Source organism: Aquarana catesbeiana, linkage group LG12 (assembly GCF_042186555.1).
Source record: "Aquarana catesbeiana isolate 2022-GZ linkage group LG12, ASM4218655v1, whole genome shotgun sequence".
In the NCBI taxonomy this organism is placed as follows: Eukaryota; Metazoa; Chordata; class Amphibia; order Anura; family Ranidae; genus Aquarana; species Aquarana catesbeiana.
Genome location: NC_133335.1, coordinates 81,234,291 through 81,251,214, shown reverse-complemented (window position 1 = coordinate 81,251,214; position 16,924 = coordinate 81,234,291). Strand labels below are relative to the sequence as shown.

General features: G+C 46.5%; 1 long non-coding RNA gene across 1 annotated transcript in view; it reads right to left on the bottom strand.

The window, feature by feature from the left end:
• Positions 1-880: 880 nt before the first annotated feature.
• LOC141113874 (uncharacterized) overlaps positions 881-16,924 on the bottom strand; it is a 29,525-nt gene continuing 13,481 nt past the window's right edge. Inside the window, exons 2-3 of the long non-coding RNA XR_012236824.1 lie at positions 1,173-1,268; positions 881-1,091 (exon numbers count right to left, since the gene is read on the bottom strand). This is a non-coding gene — a long non-coding RNA (uncharacterized lncRNA). The remainder of the gene's footprint in view (positions 1,092-1,172; positions 1,269-16,924) is intronic.

Genomic DNA, 16,924 nt, shown 5'->3' with positions numbered 1-16,924 from the left:
TACCTATTACAGCAGCTTCCAGTACCCGACGGACTGAAGGCCCACTAGACTAGAGCGGTGGCGACCTCCTGGGCAACGTACTGTAGAGTGTCCTCAGAAACAATTTGCAAGGCAGCAACCTGGTCTTCTAGATCCACATTCATGTCTCAGTACAGATTAGATCCGGCTCAATTAACTACGGTTGAGTTCGGGAGGTCTATCATTCAAACTAATTCTTCCATATCCTGTACTTAAATAATTAAAATATTCTGAAAGCACCCACCCATGTAGCAAGTTATTTCCCAATGTGTGTGCTGCCATGGTGCTTCAGGAAAACGGAAAATTGTATACTCACCTTTCTGTAATTTTCCTTTCTGACACACCCCATGGCAGCACACAGACACCCACCCTTCTATGGTGATAGTTACTGAGAATACAGCGGTGGACTCCTCTTCAAATCTTATAGCTAACCAGTTCTATCAGGTTGTGGAGTCGGTGTCACAACCCAAAGTGTGTGCTGCCATGGGGTGCGTCAGGAAAGGAAAATTATGGAAAGGTGAGTATACAATTTTCCATTTTTTATGCCATGAAAAGAAATCTGCTGCTTTTAAACGCCCTCATGTGACTAATGCCCAGGTAAGATCAAGTCAGGTTGGCTTGCAGTGAAATGGTAAGCAAGGTGCAGAACCTTAATATCTAAAAAGCAAACTTGATTCCCATATATATATTTATGTTTTATGTAGTCATGACCCATACATAGAAACAAGGTATTTAATACATGAACACAAACTGATAAGATTCTTTACTTTAAGATGATCTCTTAAAAAACTTTAGTTCCCCTTTAAGCGGAAGGCAGTTTTCTAGGGTGAGTTGAATGGTTATAGATGAATGTTCTATTGCGTTATGTACATTCTGTATTTAATAAATCCTTTGTACATAGGGGATCAGTACACAACCTCATATTTAGTTACAGAGCCTACCTGTGGCAACTCAGTTTGTTCCTCCAAAATGTGAAAAATTCCATGGGGTCGATCGGTCAGAAGTCCCAAACAAGAAGCATGTCCCTCTGCGGAGAGTGGGATCCAGCATAAGCCATCTTTGGCATATTCAGCCTTCCATGGAAAACAGCATTAAAAGATCTGCCCAGATATGAGTTAATTAAATATAACCACAACCATTCTTGCCACGAGTACCTTTTCCTGAGACAGCAGTCTCTCCATGCTGTGCCACTGGATTTGTTCATTGGCAAAGTTCCTGCACAGCTGCTCTAAACTGTTAACTCCCAGATTCTGTAAAATAAAATCATCAGTGCAAAGGGCATCAGTGAGTTCCTATGTGATAATAAATTCAACTCAATAGGTGCAATAGGTGTTATAAGTCATATGTCATATGATATTGGTGTGCAACCACTGAATATTGATACAACCTTATACATATAATCTAAAATAATACTTGGTAACTCTGTGCAAATTATTGCCACTCCTGATGACGTCGTACTGAAGAAACATGTATAGGCCGCTCCTGATGACAATGTACTGATGAAACGCGTAGGGTGGAGCAACCAGCGGCATTACATCATTTCTGGTTAAGGTCCGCGGAACACATCGCGGCCCGGACTTCTTGTTTTATGCAGTTTAAATGCCGTTTTGATGTAAGTGCATTTTGGATTTGTAATCAATAAAATGTTTATACAGTATTGCACTATGGGATCTCGCCTTTACTATCGCCACATGGTAGACGATGGGGCAAGAAAGTTAAAGGAAAGAGGAACACCATATCGGCTGTGAATCTGAGGTTTGCTGTTTCAGCCACTGTGTGTTGTGAATGCTGGCTATCCCCTAGAGGGGAGAGCTCTCTGGTGAGTGTGGTATATAAGGGGGAGCATGATCCGAAACACCAGCATCAAGCACTAATTCTTGGAGCACCTTTAAAGAGCACCCGACACTTTATGAATATTGATGAATTTGCTAATGTTTCAATCCTGAGGACATACATTTATTTTCCCGACACATGGAATTCTTGGAGCACCTTTAAAGAGCACCTGTCACTTTATCAACCATAGCAGGACTTACTTATATGTTAAAATTTGAGTCCATACATACATCCATTTTTTTCATATGAATTGTTTATTTTTGCGTATGTAGCAAAGTCCTGGGTCCCTTGAGGCCTAATGGTGACCTCCAGAGTTAGGGACAGCTAACATTCTTCTGTGTAGAGTGGGTTACAAGGCATGGTGGGTGTACTGCAAGATGAAATGGTGGGCAGGCACTTTTTGAATGCAAAGAGATTTATTGTCTCTTGAACAGAACTGTGGGAGAAAGGGTTAGGGCCAGGACACCCTTAAGTAGATGCAATGATAATTGGCAGACTCAGACTTCAATAGGAAGACAGCTATACAGGCGAAGGCCTCCAGCCGGACACCACTTCTGTATAGGTAGGACCGCTGTCTCCTATGGCAACAATCTTTAGCAATTACTAACGGTAGCTGTATTCAACTATTGGCAACACAAACAGTTCTCCGCTTACTCCACAATCACTCACTGTGCCTCTTCACGCAACAAACTCCCAGTCTTTCACCAGGCTTCAGATCCAATAGCCACTGAATCCCCTGAGCTCTTCCACTTTTAGCACTCAGTATCTTCCTCAAACATCACCCCCGCTTACTTGCTGCGTCCTTGGCTTGGCACTCACAGATATTGTTCAAGCATCACCCCTGCTGACCCGCTAGGTCCCTGGCTTGGCACCCACTGGTGCTCCATCAGCATCACCTTTGCTGTCCCGCTGGGTCCCTGGCTTGGCACTCGCTGAAATTTTCCCACTTCTTCACCGTCCCCGGCTGGTGAGAAGACTGCTCTGGTACTGGCTTCAGCTTACTCACAGTGGTCTCCGGTAACAAGATGGATGGTTCCTTAGTGGCGACATCTTCCCCTTCTACTTCTGACCACAGCTGGTTCTCCTGAACCACTGCTTCTGGTTGGATTATAAGCCAGCAGTCCCAACCCTATGCTGCTCTCCCGCCCCTGGAAAGGCCCTCAGGCAGCCTAGCAGCCAAATGTCCCCAGGATAGGCCTCGGGATACCATCCTAGCAGCCTGGGACAGAACAATACACGTCCACCCTGACAGCCGTCCAGGTGGCACAGAACCCCGATCACCTGGCTCCACCCAAATAAATAGGCTCTCCCAACAGGCCAAGGGACCAAAGAAATCCCTGCCCATTGTCTGAGACACCCCATCTATTCATGTCTGAGCTTGCAAAGCCCCTATCTTATCTAATGTCACTAACATAGTGCCACCTAGTGACAGAAGAGAAAGGGTGCAACAAGTCCATATTTAGAGAGGAATCAATTGATTCCTAACAATTGACCAAGGCAACTATCGCCTGGCAACTAAATTTGATAGCAACCCTGCCTAATATCAGGATGCTACATCCTCTACCAGCCTAGGAAAACTACGTCTTGGAGTTTGCAGAAAAATAATTTGAACTCTCAAGCCTGAGAGTGAATGTCCTGGCAAAAACCGGGATGGGTGGGGAAACAGGAAAAGAAGAAAACTATAACAAGACATGTGGCGTACCACATGAAAAAAAGAATAGTGTATATACATAGGCAAGTGGCATTTCACACAAGGGCATTTAAATAGCAGCTAATATATACAATCTTACGTGTGGCGTACCACCTAAACAATATAAAAGGGGAAAATATAAACAGTAGCCTTATAGCCTAACTATCTATCTATTATGTACACCTGGAAAAATATAGAAAATGTTAGCATGATTATAAAAGCTGAAGTCACTGTCTCTCTTGTGCCAAGAAAGACACATGGGGTGCAGGAACACCTGAAAGAGAAAATTGACAGCATAGAAATACATCCTATCTCTACAATAACACAGTGCAATATGTAGGGTACATAAGTGAATGTTGAGTAAATATTAATTACCCTCAACCAAGAGCAGCAAAGCAGTGTAAATACACCCTATAATATGCCTAAACTATAATGATCTCTATATCTAAACACAAATTCAAGTGAAAATGGGCCCCACCCTCATCCGAGAGTGCCACGCCTTTTCATAGCTATCTTACAGAAAAACTCTCTTAGCATTTCCTATCAGATAAGTGCATATTGTGAACAAGGGCTCACTCAGGCTGGCACCGCTCATGCCACCTGGTGGCGAGCATATGAACAACAATCCTGGTACACTTGACAGTCCATTTGGCCCCTTTTCCACAGCTTATTCTACCTAACTAACTAAACACCCCAGTGTCTTTGAAGTCCCAAAGTCCATCAATTTTTTTTCCACTCGGGGTAGCACAACATTTCTTAGCAGTTTCCCTTCTTCTCAGGGACAACTCCGGGGACAGGTGGCATAGCTGCAATCAAGCAACAAGCAGCCAGGTCATGGTGCAAGAGACCGCACTTCTTGACATAGGTCCCCTTGCAGTGGTAATCTCAGTCTGTCCACACAACAGCCGGGGACCGAGAACGAATTTCCTGATTGGTTGAAGAAACAAACACGCTGAATGTCGGATCAACATGTTACTTTTCCAAGGGAGGAATACTGGCAATTCCAGAGCACCAACCAGCATGACTCAAGTGGGCACTCCCTGTATTTGCCGGCAGCACACAGTCCAACACAGTCCCAGCAATACAGCCAACAGGAATGTCCCCCACTGGCAACACTTTCTGTACAAGAGGTGGAGTGATTTTCAGCATAGCGTCTTAACTCCACTTAATTGTGTTTTGTCAGTGAAAACACAATTCGATGGCATTTACCAGTAGTATCTGGGATCTGATAACTTCAGGGTTTCTCCTTTCGCATTTACCGTATTAATGTAATGTTGAATGTCTTTCTTGTTTGGCCTGCGGATAATCACACTATCTGGGTCAATTTTACGACAATAGCTCCAGGTTTGCAAAACTGAAGTGTACCTCTCAGCTTTCTTGGGTGACAACTTTTGGAAATCTACCCGCAAAGGGATCCGAAGAAAACCCCACACAGCTTCATCTACCCATTGTGTTTCCTTGTCCTGGATCTCTTCCTCTAGATGGGCTGGTATATAGGGATACAGATAGTGACTTCTCAGCCACTTTCTTAATAATTATGCGCTGTGTCTTGGGCAGCCTGGGCAGTCTTTTAGGGTCTCCATACCCGGTTAAGACTGGTGCACGTTGAACTGGGTATCTGGCAACAGTATCAGGCTTGCAATCAGACTTAATCAATGGGATTGGTTTGTTCAATGCAACTTTAGGAACCCGTCTTGCCCAACGATCCTCCTCAAAGGACTTGTATAAGAATGTAATGTATAAAGAAGGGAGCTGCACTGGCAGACAGTTTGACTTTGACACTAGCCGCTGGCATAGAGGGAACTCCATCCCCCTCTTAATCACACAATTGCTCCTCATCACTATTAGTCCACTTTCCAGTCCATGATAAAGTGTCTGAAAACAGTTCAGAGACCTGATCGGATGGGACATCCGAATTGGAGATAGTGGAGCATTCTTTGACTGGGAGATAATTGTGCGTGGAGCTGAATTTGTTTGGCACAACTGCATTGTCTCCCTTAATGGCCACAGGTATCACCTCCCCCACTGGCACACAACTTTCACCCTTTGCAGGCTTACCGACTCCGGCGTCTTTTTCCCCGGTGGTTCCGCCATCAAGGAGAGCAGGTGGGCCCGACCCCGGCCTCGAGGGACAACTTCTTCACCGTCCCCGGCTGGTGAGAAGACTGTTCTGGTACTGGCTTCAGCTTACTCAAAGTGGTCTCCGGTAACAAGGTGGATGGTCCCTTAGTGGCAACAGCTTCCCCTTCTACTTCCGACCACAGCTGGTTCCCCGTCTGGCTGAACCACTACTTCTGGTTGGAATACACGCCAGCAGTCCCAATCCTACGCTGTTTTCCCACTCCTGGCCCTCAGGCAGCTTAGCAGCCAAATGTCCCCGGGATAGGCCTCAGGATTCCGGCCTAGCAGCTCAGGGCAGCACAACACACGTACACCCAGACAGCTGTCCAATTGGAACAGAACCCCGATCACCTGACTCCATCTGAAATAAATTCTAAAATAAATATTATCCAAGGGTGGTTACGGATTCCCTCTATTTTTTGCATATATGTAATAACTTGTCTATTCCTATGGTTAGCTAGTCTATTACAACTCTGATAATGTTACTATTGATAAGCACAATGATATAACGTGTCTTAACGTGTTGCACTTCCCAACATTTCTTCAGAAACAGTTCCTATGTAACAGTCCATAACTGTCTTAACGTGTTGTGCTTCCCAACATGTACCGCTTTGCCACTGAGTGACACACCACCATCATTCTTCAGCGACAGCTTCCATGTCACTATTCTGTGTGTTCTCCTTTCTGGTATCTTCACAACGGGGTGCAATACAGGCAAGGGGTGTCCATTCACTCACCATTCACCAGCACACTCAGAGCAACATATTAACCAGCTTTCAGATACCGAGTCTCGAGGAGGGCCTTACTCACCCATAGGGATGAGCTTTCTGTTCGGGTCAAACATGAGTTCGACACACACATTGGCTGTTCGCCTGTTCGTCGAAAACCAGAGCGCAGCGCGGGGAACACAGCGATAACAGCTTTCATTTTAATAGCCGTGTTCCCCGTCGCTCGCTGTCAGATACAGCCCCTCCTCCTGGTCCCGGGACTTTGATAGACAGATCACCCATCCAATCCCAGTGACGGGTGATCTGTCAATCAAAGTTCCCTGGCCAGGGGGCGGGGTTGTATATGACATTGCGCAGCGGGGAACATGGCATGGTGGAAACAAGACTGCATTGACGGGCACAAGGCTGCATGGTGGACACAAGACTGCATTGGTGGGCACACAACTGCATTGGTGGGCACAAGGCTGCATGGTGGGCACTGGGCACAAGGCTGCATGGTGGACACAAAACTGCATTGGTGGGCACAAGGCTGCATTGGTAGGCACAAGGCTGCATGGTGGACACAAAGCTCCTTTGGTGGGCACAAGGCTGCATGGTGGGCAAAAGGATGCATTGATGGGCAGGGCACAAGGCTGCATAGTGGACACAGACTGAATTGTGGGCACATGGCTGCATGGTGGACACACGGCTGCATTGGTGGACACAAGACTGCATTGGTGGGCACAAGGTTGCATTGGTGGGCACAAGGCTGCATTGGTGGGCACTGGGCACAAGGCTTCATTGGTGGGCACAAGGCTGCATTGGTGGGCACTGGGCACAAGGATGCATTGGTGGGCACAAGGATGCATTGGTGGGCACTGGGCACAAGGCTGCATTGGTGGACACTAGGCACAAGGCTGCATTGGTGGGCACAAGGCTGCATTGGTCCTGGGACTTTGATAGACAGATCACCCATCCAATCCCAGTGACGGGTGATCTGTCAATCAAAGTTCCCCGGCCAGGGGACGGGGCTGTATATGACATTGCGCGGCGGGGAACATGGCATGGTGGAAACAAGACTGCATTGGTGGGCACAAGGCTGCATGGTGGACACAAGACTGCATTGGTGGGCACAAAGCTGCATGGTGGGCACTGGGCACAAGGCTGCATGGTGGACACAAAACTGCATTGGTAGGCACAAGGCTGCGTTGGTGAGCACAAGGCTGCATGGTGGGCAAAAGGATGCATTGGTGGGCAGGGCACAAGGCTGCATAGTGGACACAGGCTGAATTGTGGGCACAAGGCTGCATGGTGGACACACGGCTGCATTGGTGAACACAAGACTGCATTGGTGGGTACAGGGTTGCATTGGCAGGCACAAGGCTGCATTGTGGGCACAAGGCTACATTGGTGGGCACTGGGCACAAGGCTGCATTGGTGGGCACAAGGCTGCATTGGTGGGCACTGGACACAAGGATGCATTGGTGGGCACAAGGCTGCATTGGTGGGCATTGGACACAAGGCTGCATTGGTGGGCACAAGGCTGCATTGGTGGACACAAGGCTGCATTGGTGGGCAATGGGCACAAGGCTGTATGGTGGACACAAAGCTGCATTGGTTGGCACAAGGCTGCATGGTGGGCACTGGGCACAAAGCTGCATTGGTGGGCACAAGGCTGCATTGGTGGGCACAAGGCTGCATGGGGGACACACGCAGCCGGCATTGGTGGGCACGGATACAGTTGTTGTTAATATTTATTTTTATAACTTAACTCTGCATAATACATTTAAGTGTCATTTCATGAGATAATTTATGAGGGCGTGTTTAGGGGTGGAATTAGGGGCCAGGCGGGCTGGGTGGGGCAACTGGTGGCGAGTAACCCTTGAGGCCTGGCTAGTAGCTCGGGACTTGAAATTTTGAGCCCTGGTGTACACAATACAGTACACCCATAGTTGTTATTACACTTCTGTTGGTGTACTGTACACAGTACCATGCACCCCTAGTGCAGTTGCTATTACTTTTCTGGTGGTGTACACAATACAGTAAACCCATAGTTGTTATTACATTTCTGTTAGTGTACACTGTACCGTGCTACTTTTCTGGTGGTGTACACAATACAGTACACCCATAGTTATTAAACTTCTGTTGGTTTACACAGTACCGTGCACCCGTAGTGCAGTTGCTAGTGCTACTACTTTTCTGGTGGTGTACACAGTACACAATACATACAGTGCACCCATAGTTGTTATTAAACTTCTGTTGGTGTACACAGTACCGTGCACCCCTAGTGCAGTTGCTACTACTTGTTGGTAGTGTACAAAATACAGTATACCCATAGTTGTTATTACACTTCTGTTAGTGTACACAGTACCGTGCACCCCTAATGCAGTTGCTACTACTTTTCTGGTGGTGTACACAATACAGTACACCCATAGTTGTTATTACACTTCTGTTGGTGTAAACAGCACCGTGCACCCCTAGTGCAGTTGCTACTACTTTTCTGCTGGTGTACACAGTACACAATACATACAGTACACCCGTAGTTGTTATTACTCTTCTATTGGTGTGCACAGTACCGTGCACCCCTAGTGCACTTGCTACTACTTTTCTGGTGGTGTACACAGTATACAATACAGGTAGTGTGGTTTTGCTAAACAAAATTTACAGCATGTTCGGAAGGCCACCAAGGAGAGGAAGACGCTCACAGACCATTAATGGAGGGCAAGCAGGCTCTGTGTCTACAGTCGAAAGTGCTGGTCGTGGACACGGTGCATCCTCAGCACGTGGCCGTGGGGCACGCTTGTCCTTTTTTTCTGCAGCTGGCCATGTTATTAAGCCACAACATGCAGAAGAGTTGGTGGAATGGATAACAAAGCCCTCCTCATCCTCTGTCACCCAGGCTCACAGTAGTTTGCCTGCCAATGCAGCTGCCAAAGTGGCCTATTCCATCGGCTCCATTTCAACAGTCACTCCTTCCCTAGCCTCAGCATCATGCACGGAGGAGTCCCCCGAACTATTCGACCATAGTGTAAGGTACATGCTGCAGGAGGATGCTCAGCAATTTGAAGGCTCCGATGATGGTACCTAGGTTGTGGAAGGGAGTAATGTGAGCCTAGAGAGAGGGGTGCCCAAGAAGGTGAAGAAACTGGCAGTCACGTTCCCCGAGCTGCAGCATACTGCCAAGTTTGCAGTCCGTTGGCAACAGCACTTAAAAGACCCACATCAATGAACAAGGCGGACCTCTCCTTGCTCCTCATCAGCTGGGATCTCCAACCCCACTATACCTCCAGTCCTCTCAGAAACCTGCACTGAGAGGAATGAAGGTATAGAAATAGGTGTCCCAAGTACTTACGGCCATTCTGCTAGAGGTACACCAACATCGGATTTTAGCAGGCAAATTTCCCTACCCCAGTTGCTAAACCGTCAAAAGAAATTTGGTCTCAGCCATCCACATGCTCAGCGTCTGAATGCTGGCTTGGCCAAATTGCTGGTAGACTCTGCCACCTTTCGTGAATTTGTGGAATGTGCGGTACCTCAGTGGCAGGTTCCCAAACGCCATTTCTTTTCACGGAAGGCCATTCTGGCTCTCTACCAGCATGTGGAAGGCAATGTCTTGGCCTCAATGGACAAGGGCGGTCAGCAGTAAGGTGCATATTACTGCTGACTCATGGTCCAGCAGGCACGGACAGGGACGTTACCTTTCTTTCACGGCGCACTGGGTAACTCTGCTGGCAGCTGAGAAGGATGCAGGACAGGGTTCAGTATTGTTGGAGCTTGTTCCGCCACCATGCCTCCAAAATGCTAGTGGTAATTCTTCCACAGCTCTCTCCTCCACCCCCTCCTCTTCTTCTTCCTCTATGGCCTCTTCCTCTGCAGATTTCTCCTCTGAACCAGCAGTGCTCCGTAGGCGTTCAAGGGGCTACGCAAGCACTCAGGCAAAAAGATGTCATGCAGTGCTTGAGTTGATCTGCTTAGGGGACAGGAGCCACACTGGGGCAGAGATTCTGTCAGCTCTGCAGGGGCAGGCTCAAAGGTGGTTGATGCCATGCCAGCTTCAGCCAGGAATGGTTGTATGAGCCAAACAGGGACACTTGACCCATGCTCCCTGTTTGGCTCACGTCCTGAATTTGGTGGTGCAGCGGTTCTTGAGCAGGTACCCTGGCTTACAGGATCTCCTGAGGCAGGCCAGGTGGTCATTTCTGCCAGTCATATAATGCCAGTGCTCAGCTGGCTGACATTCAAAGAGAATGCAACCTGCCCAAGAATCGCCTCATTTGTGACATGCCCAACAGGTGGAACTCAACATTGGGAATGCTGCAGTGGCTGCATACGCAGCAGTGGGCCATCAATGAGTACCTGTGTGAGTATGGCACCAGGACAGGGTCAGGGGAGCTTGGCTTTTTTTCACCACGCCAGTGGCTACTGATCTAGGATGCATGCACTGTCCTGTCACCATTTGAGGAGGCCACGAGGTTGGTGAGCAGTGACAATGCATGCATCAGTGATACTGTCCCTCTTGTCTTCCTGTTGGAGTACACACTTCGTGGAATAATGGACAGGGCACTTGAAGCAGAACAGCGGGAGGAAGAGGAGGACTTTCGAACCTCTCAAGGCCCCCTTTATCCAGCTACTAGTATTCCTGCAAGCCTGCCGATCACACAGGAAGAAGAAGAGGAGGAGGAGGATTGTGTCAGCATGGAGGTGGAGGATAACACTCAGCATCAGCAGCAGTCTTCAAGGGATCGTTTGCAGTCCCCAGAAACCCATGGAGTTGTACGTGGCTGGGAGGAGGTGGTTGAGGATCATGTGATCCTTAGTGACCCAGAGGACTTAGGATCGAATGCCTCTGCAAACTTACGCTGCATGGCCTTCCTGATCCTGCAAAGCCTGCGAAAGGACCCTAGGATTCGTAGTATCAAGGAGAGGGATCATTACTGGCTGGCAACCCTTCTTGATCCACGTTACAAGGGTAAGGTTGCAGAACTTATCCAGCCTTCGCTGTGGGATCCCTTGAAGACTGCATATGCTGAGTGACTATCCTATTATGCTGAGTGACTATCCTATTCCTCCTCAATCTTCATGATGATAGCTTCTAGGAATATTTCGGTTCAGGGCACCACCACCACTGCCTAAGGCCCAATTTTTATGCCCCTGTTTAACAGGGGCGTGTAATTACAATTTTTGATCTAATATTTCACAGCAGGGCCTGTTCCTGCACTCAACAAAAGTATCTGTGAGGCTTTACAGTGTTGTGCCACCACCACCACTACCGCCTAAGGCCCAATTTTTATGCCCCTGTTTAACAGGGGCGCGTAATTATAATTTTTGATCTTATATTTTACAGCAGGGCCTGTTCCTGTGCTCAACAAAAGTATCTGTGAGGCTTTACAGTGTTGTGCCACCACCACCACCGCCTAAGGCCCAATTTTTATGCCCCTGTTTAACAGGGGCGCGTAATTACAATTCTTGATATAATATCTCACAGCAGGGCCTGTTCCAGCGCCCACCAAGAGTAACTGTGAGGGCATACAATGTTCTGGTACCACCAACACCTAAAGCCCAATTTTCTGCAGAGTGTATAGGGCAGGCCGTATAGTATATACAGGCGGTCCCCTATTTTCAAACATCCGACTTACAAACAACTCCTACTTAGAAATGGAGGGAGACAATAGGAAGTGACAGGAAATCTACCCCTAGGAAGGGAAATTCTCTCCCGTAAGAGTTAATATGGGAAAAAGGTGTCTCCACTAATGCTTTATCACCAATCCATTTTTCATTTTCTATCGGAATTGTTTTATCACTCCTTGCAAGGACTTTTGTATTGTTAAACGCCTTCATGGCTTTTTAATAAAAGAACCATTAATTTACTACACCATTGGAGCATCTCTCCTCTTTTTCTTGGATATTTATGCTACTGGGATTGGCGCTCCTTCACGGCTGACTGATTGGGATCAACCATCCAGTGCTTCACAGCAGGATCCAGCCAGGAGAGGGACAGCATCCATGGTGGTGATTGATTCATGCCTTTTAAAAAAGGCGGTCCGGTAAGCCTTCAATCTTTCTGGTGACGGGTCTCACAGCGGTGGAAGTCAGATATCCAGATTGGTGTTTCATGTGCCTCACGGACGTTTAATCACTTATATTTTGTATTTTATGGACATTTTTTGAAGGTTTTTATTTATTGCGCTATAAACAAAAGAAGAGGGACAATTTTGAAAAAACACAATATTTTTTACTTTTTGCTATAATAAATATCCAATTTTTTTTTTTTTTTTAACAAATTTTTTCCTCAGTTTAGGCCGATACGTATTCTTCTACATATTTTTGGTAAAAAAAAATTGCGATAAGCGTATATTGATTGGTTTGCGCAAAAGTTATAGCGTCTACAAAATAGGGGATAGATTTATAGCATTTTTATTATTTATTTATTTTTTACTAGTAATGGCGGCGATCTGCAATTTTTATTGTGACTACGATATTGCGGCGGACACATCGGACACTTTTGACACATTTTTGGGACCATTCACATTTATACAGCGATCAATGCTATAAAATTGCATTGATTACTGTGTAAATGTGACTGGCAGGGAAGGGGTTAACACTAGGGGGCGCTCGAGGAGTTAATGTATGACCTAAGGAGGTGATTCTAACTGTGGGGGGAGGGGACTGACTGGGAGAGGTGACATATCGCTGTCCCTATGTACAAGGGACATGCCATCGGTCTCCTGTCCTCTCTGACAGGACGTGGATCTGTGTTTACATGCACAGATCCACGCTCCTGCTCTGTTACCCGGCAATCGCGGGTGCCCGGCGGACATCGCGGCCGCCGGGCACGCGCACCGGGTCCCAAGTGACGCAGCCTAGTGGCTCGGGAGGGCGAGGACGTCATATGACGTCCTCCCAGAACAACAGAAGCCTCGTCCAGCCGTCATATGACGGTGGGCGGTGGCTTAGCGGTTAAAGGAATATTTCACTTATATTGTTTCACTTTAAGCATTATTAAAATCACTGCTCCCGAAAAAACGTCCGTTTTTAAAACTTTTTTTGCATTGATACATGTCCCCTGGGGTCGTACCCGGGTTGCCAAACACTTTTTATGACAATAACTTGCATATTAGCCTTTAAAATTAGCACTTTTGATTTTTCACGTTCGAGTCCCATAGGCTTTAACGGTGTTCGTGCAAATTTTTTGTCTGTTCGCATGTTCTGCCGCAAACCGACCCGGGTGGTGTTCAGCTCATCCCTACTCACCCATATTACTAACCTAAAATACACATATGTCACACTATACCAGGGATATGCAATTAGTGGACCTCCAGCTGTTGCAGAACTACAAGTCCCATGAGGTATAGCAAGACTCTGACAGCCACAAGCATGACACCCAGAGACAGAGGCATGATGGGACTTGTACTTTTTCAACAGCTGGAGGTCCGCTAATTGCATATCCCTGCACTATACCATAACATAAATCAAGCCATTACCATAATATATGCATATATATGTGACACACCAAATTAAGCATCCCGCTTCCAACCTCATATAAGTCTTTACTGTAGATACGGGTCGGGATTAGGCAGGCTTGCTCACATTGGCCTTTCCTACCGCAATTTTGGCACATCAGCGGTATTTCAGGTCTCTGAATTGGCAGCAAAGCCTCTAACTTGTACAAAAAGACCTTACCATCAATTCGTCCCTCAACTTGCATAGATAAATGTGAGACCCTTCCTATACAAATTTTGAGTCTAACAACACATATAAAACTGAAACAATGACAAAACCACAAAATTCCATCCCTGTACCTGGATTTCAGAGACCATGCCCAGGGTATACCATACACATCTACCTATTGTTAGGTTCAAGGAACACCCCAGTTCCATGACTAACATTACATCGGTATCCTTTAGGACAAAGAAACAAACTCGTCTATGTCCCAAATAATACTCAGGTGCTTCCCTCCCAGCATTGATCTCAACAACCAGAACCCAGAGTGAAATATCTTCCCAACATTTCTTGTTCACCACCGTGTATTGACCTGGCATACAAAGGACATCATGGTCATGCCTCCGACAGAAGGAAATATCAACCTGCCTCCAGCTTCCATACTGTACCATCAGCTTGATGTTGGTCGATACCTCCACCTGCCCCTGCATGCATGCCAGAGCCCATGACAGATTTCTGTCCTGTACCACCACACTCTCTACCAACCACTCAACATGGTGGACAAAATCCTGAGCCACTTTAACCTGGGTATTTATGTGACTTTGTTGAATATTATTAAGGATGCTATTGCTGTCTGAAGCTTTGGCTGAGAGTTTGGGAGTTTGTTCCTTAGGAATCTGATGTCCACTCCATTAACAACACCCATCCCAGCTCCTATTCCCCCATATATTGCTGAATACATCCCTCCTCTTTCGGTTACTTCTCAGAAATAAGCGTCCTGCATGAACCTCATTCTGTGTCCTCACATCTCTAGGAGTAAGCAACTGGTACAATGACCGCATTTGTCAATATGAAGTTGAGAAGAGGAGAGACGGCAAGTCTGCAAAACAAGGAGATTCTGGCAGTGAAGTGGAGGGACAGAAGGGATGTCTACATGTTGTCTTCGATCCACAATAATACCTATGTGGAAATCCCCAGAAGGAATGGCCCCATCCAAAGGCCAACATGCATCCATAAATACAATTTGTTTATGGGGGGGGAGTCGACTTCAACGACCAAATGCTCGAACCATACCTTGCCACAAGACGGACATACCATTGGTATAAAACAGTATCAATTTATTTTTTTAATTTGGCCATATACAATTCCTATATCATTTACCGCAACTCCACCCAAAACCCCCAACCCTTCCTTGGCTACCAGGAGGAAATTTACACTGCCCTTATATTCCTGAACGGCCCACCAGAAAACATCCAATCAGATGTTCTTAGTTGACTCTCCGAGCGCCACTTTTCTGATAAAATCCCTCCCAAACCAACAGGCCAAAGACGTCAAAAAAGATGTAAGGTGTGTACAAGTGGAGGAGTCAGAAGAGACATCTTATTATTGTCCCCATTGTCCTTCCCAACCAGGCCTCTGCATAGGTGACTGTTTTTCGCCGTTGCCATACTGTAAATTATTAGTGAAGTATGGTAAACGTAATCCTCAGTTCCTGTCATTTACCCTCACACCACTTATTCCACTGCCTGCTCTGTAACTGACCCTGGCTTGTTATTCAACCATGCTTCTGCCTGCCGATTCTGTTAATACCTCTGCCTGATCTGGAACTGACCCTGGCCTGTTATACGACCATGCTTCTGCCTACCGATTCTGTACATACCTCTGCCTGATCTGGAACTGACCCTGGACTGTTATTTGACCATGCTTCTGCCTAATGATACTGTACATACCACTGCCTGATCTGGAACTGACCTTGGACTGTTTGACTATGTTATTTGCCTGCCCCTTGGACTGATCTTGTACCCTGCAACTGGACTAGTGGGTTTTAACACAGGGGTCTCACATATGTGAGGGGCTCCAGAATAGTTTTTCTGGATGAAGAAAACATTTTTTTTTGTTTTCTCAATCCTAGATTAGGGTCTGCAGACTCGGAGGCTTCAAAGAGATTTGGGTGGGAGAAGCCTCTACCCCTGTCTCAATCTGTCCTGAACGAGGCCCTACTTCTGCCTGTAGGACTTACTGCCATCATGCCTCTGCCTGTCGCACTGACCACAGCACATGGACCATGTTCCTGCCTTCTACCAGGACCAATATTTTTGGCACTGCTGACAATATCTCTGCCTTCACTGACCCTGGACTGTATATGAACAGTATCCCTGCCTGCTGCCTGGGCAATTGTGTTCACCGTTGCTGACCAAGTCCCTGCCTGGACCAGTGCTATCCTCCTGTGGACAACTGCGCTACTAAAACTGCGCTACACCTGACGGTGTTCCTTGCATGTTGGATCTCTGTATGTGGCCAGACTGTGTAAAAGTCTCACACATTTGGTATCACCATACTCAGAAGGAGCGGCAGAAAGTATTTTGGGGTGTCATTTTTGCTATGTAAATGCAATGTGTTGGAAATATCTTATAAACAGACAGCTTTGTGTAAAAAAAATGCGTTTTCATTTTTTTCCCACATTTTCCAAAAACATCTGGAAAAAAATTAACCGTTCAAAAGACTCATTATGCCTCATAGATTATGCGTTGGGGTGTTAGCTTTCCAAAATGGGGACATTTTGTGAGCGTTTCCATTATCCTGGTGCTCCAGGGCCTTCAAAAGTGTAATAAGTGGTTGAGAAATGAGATGTAGCCAGGCTGTGTAAAAGTCTCACACATGTGGTATCATTATAATTAGGAGGAGTAGCAGAATGTATTTTGGGGTGTTATTTTTGCTATGTAAATGCTATGTGTTTAATTTTTTTCACATTTTCCAAACATGCGGCTACCTACATTTTGAGTTTATGCAACTGTTCTACATAGTGATACTTTTCCTGTCTTAATTAACTATTTTTGGTTTGTAGACTCAGCATTTGGGTCTTAAAAGTGCCCTGGATTGCTACCCCATCTTGCAG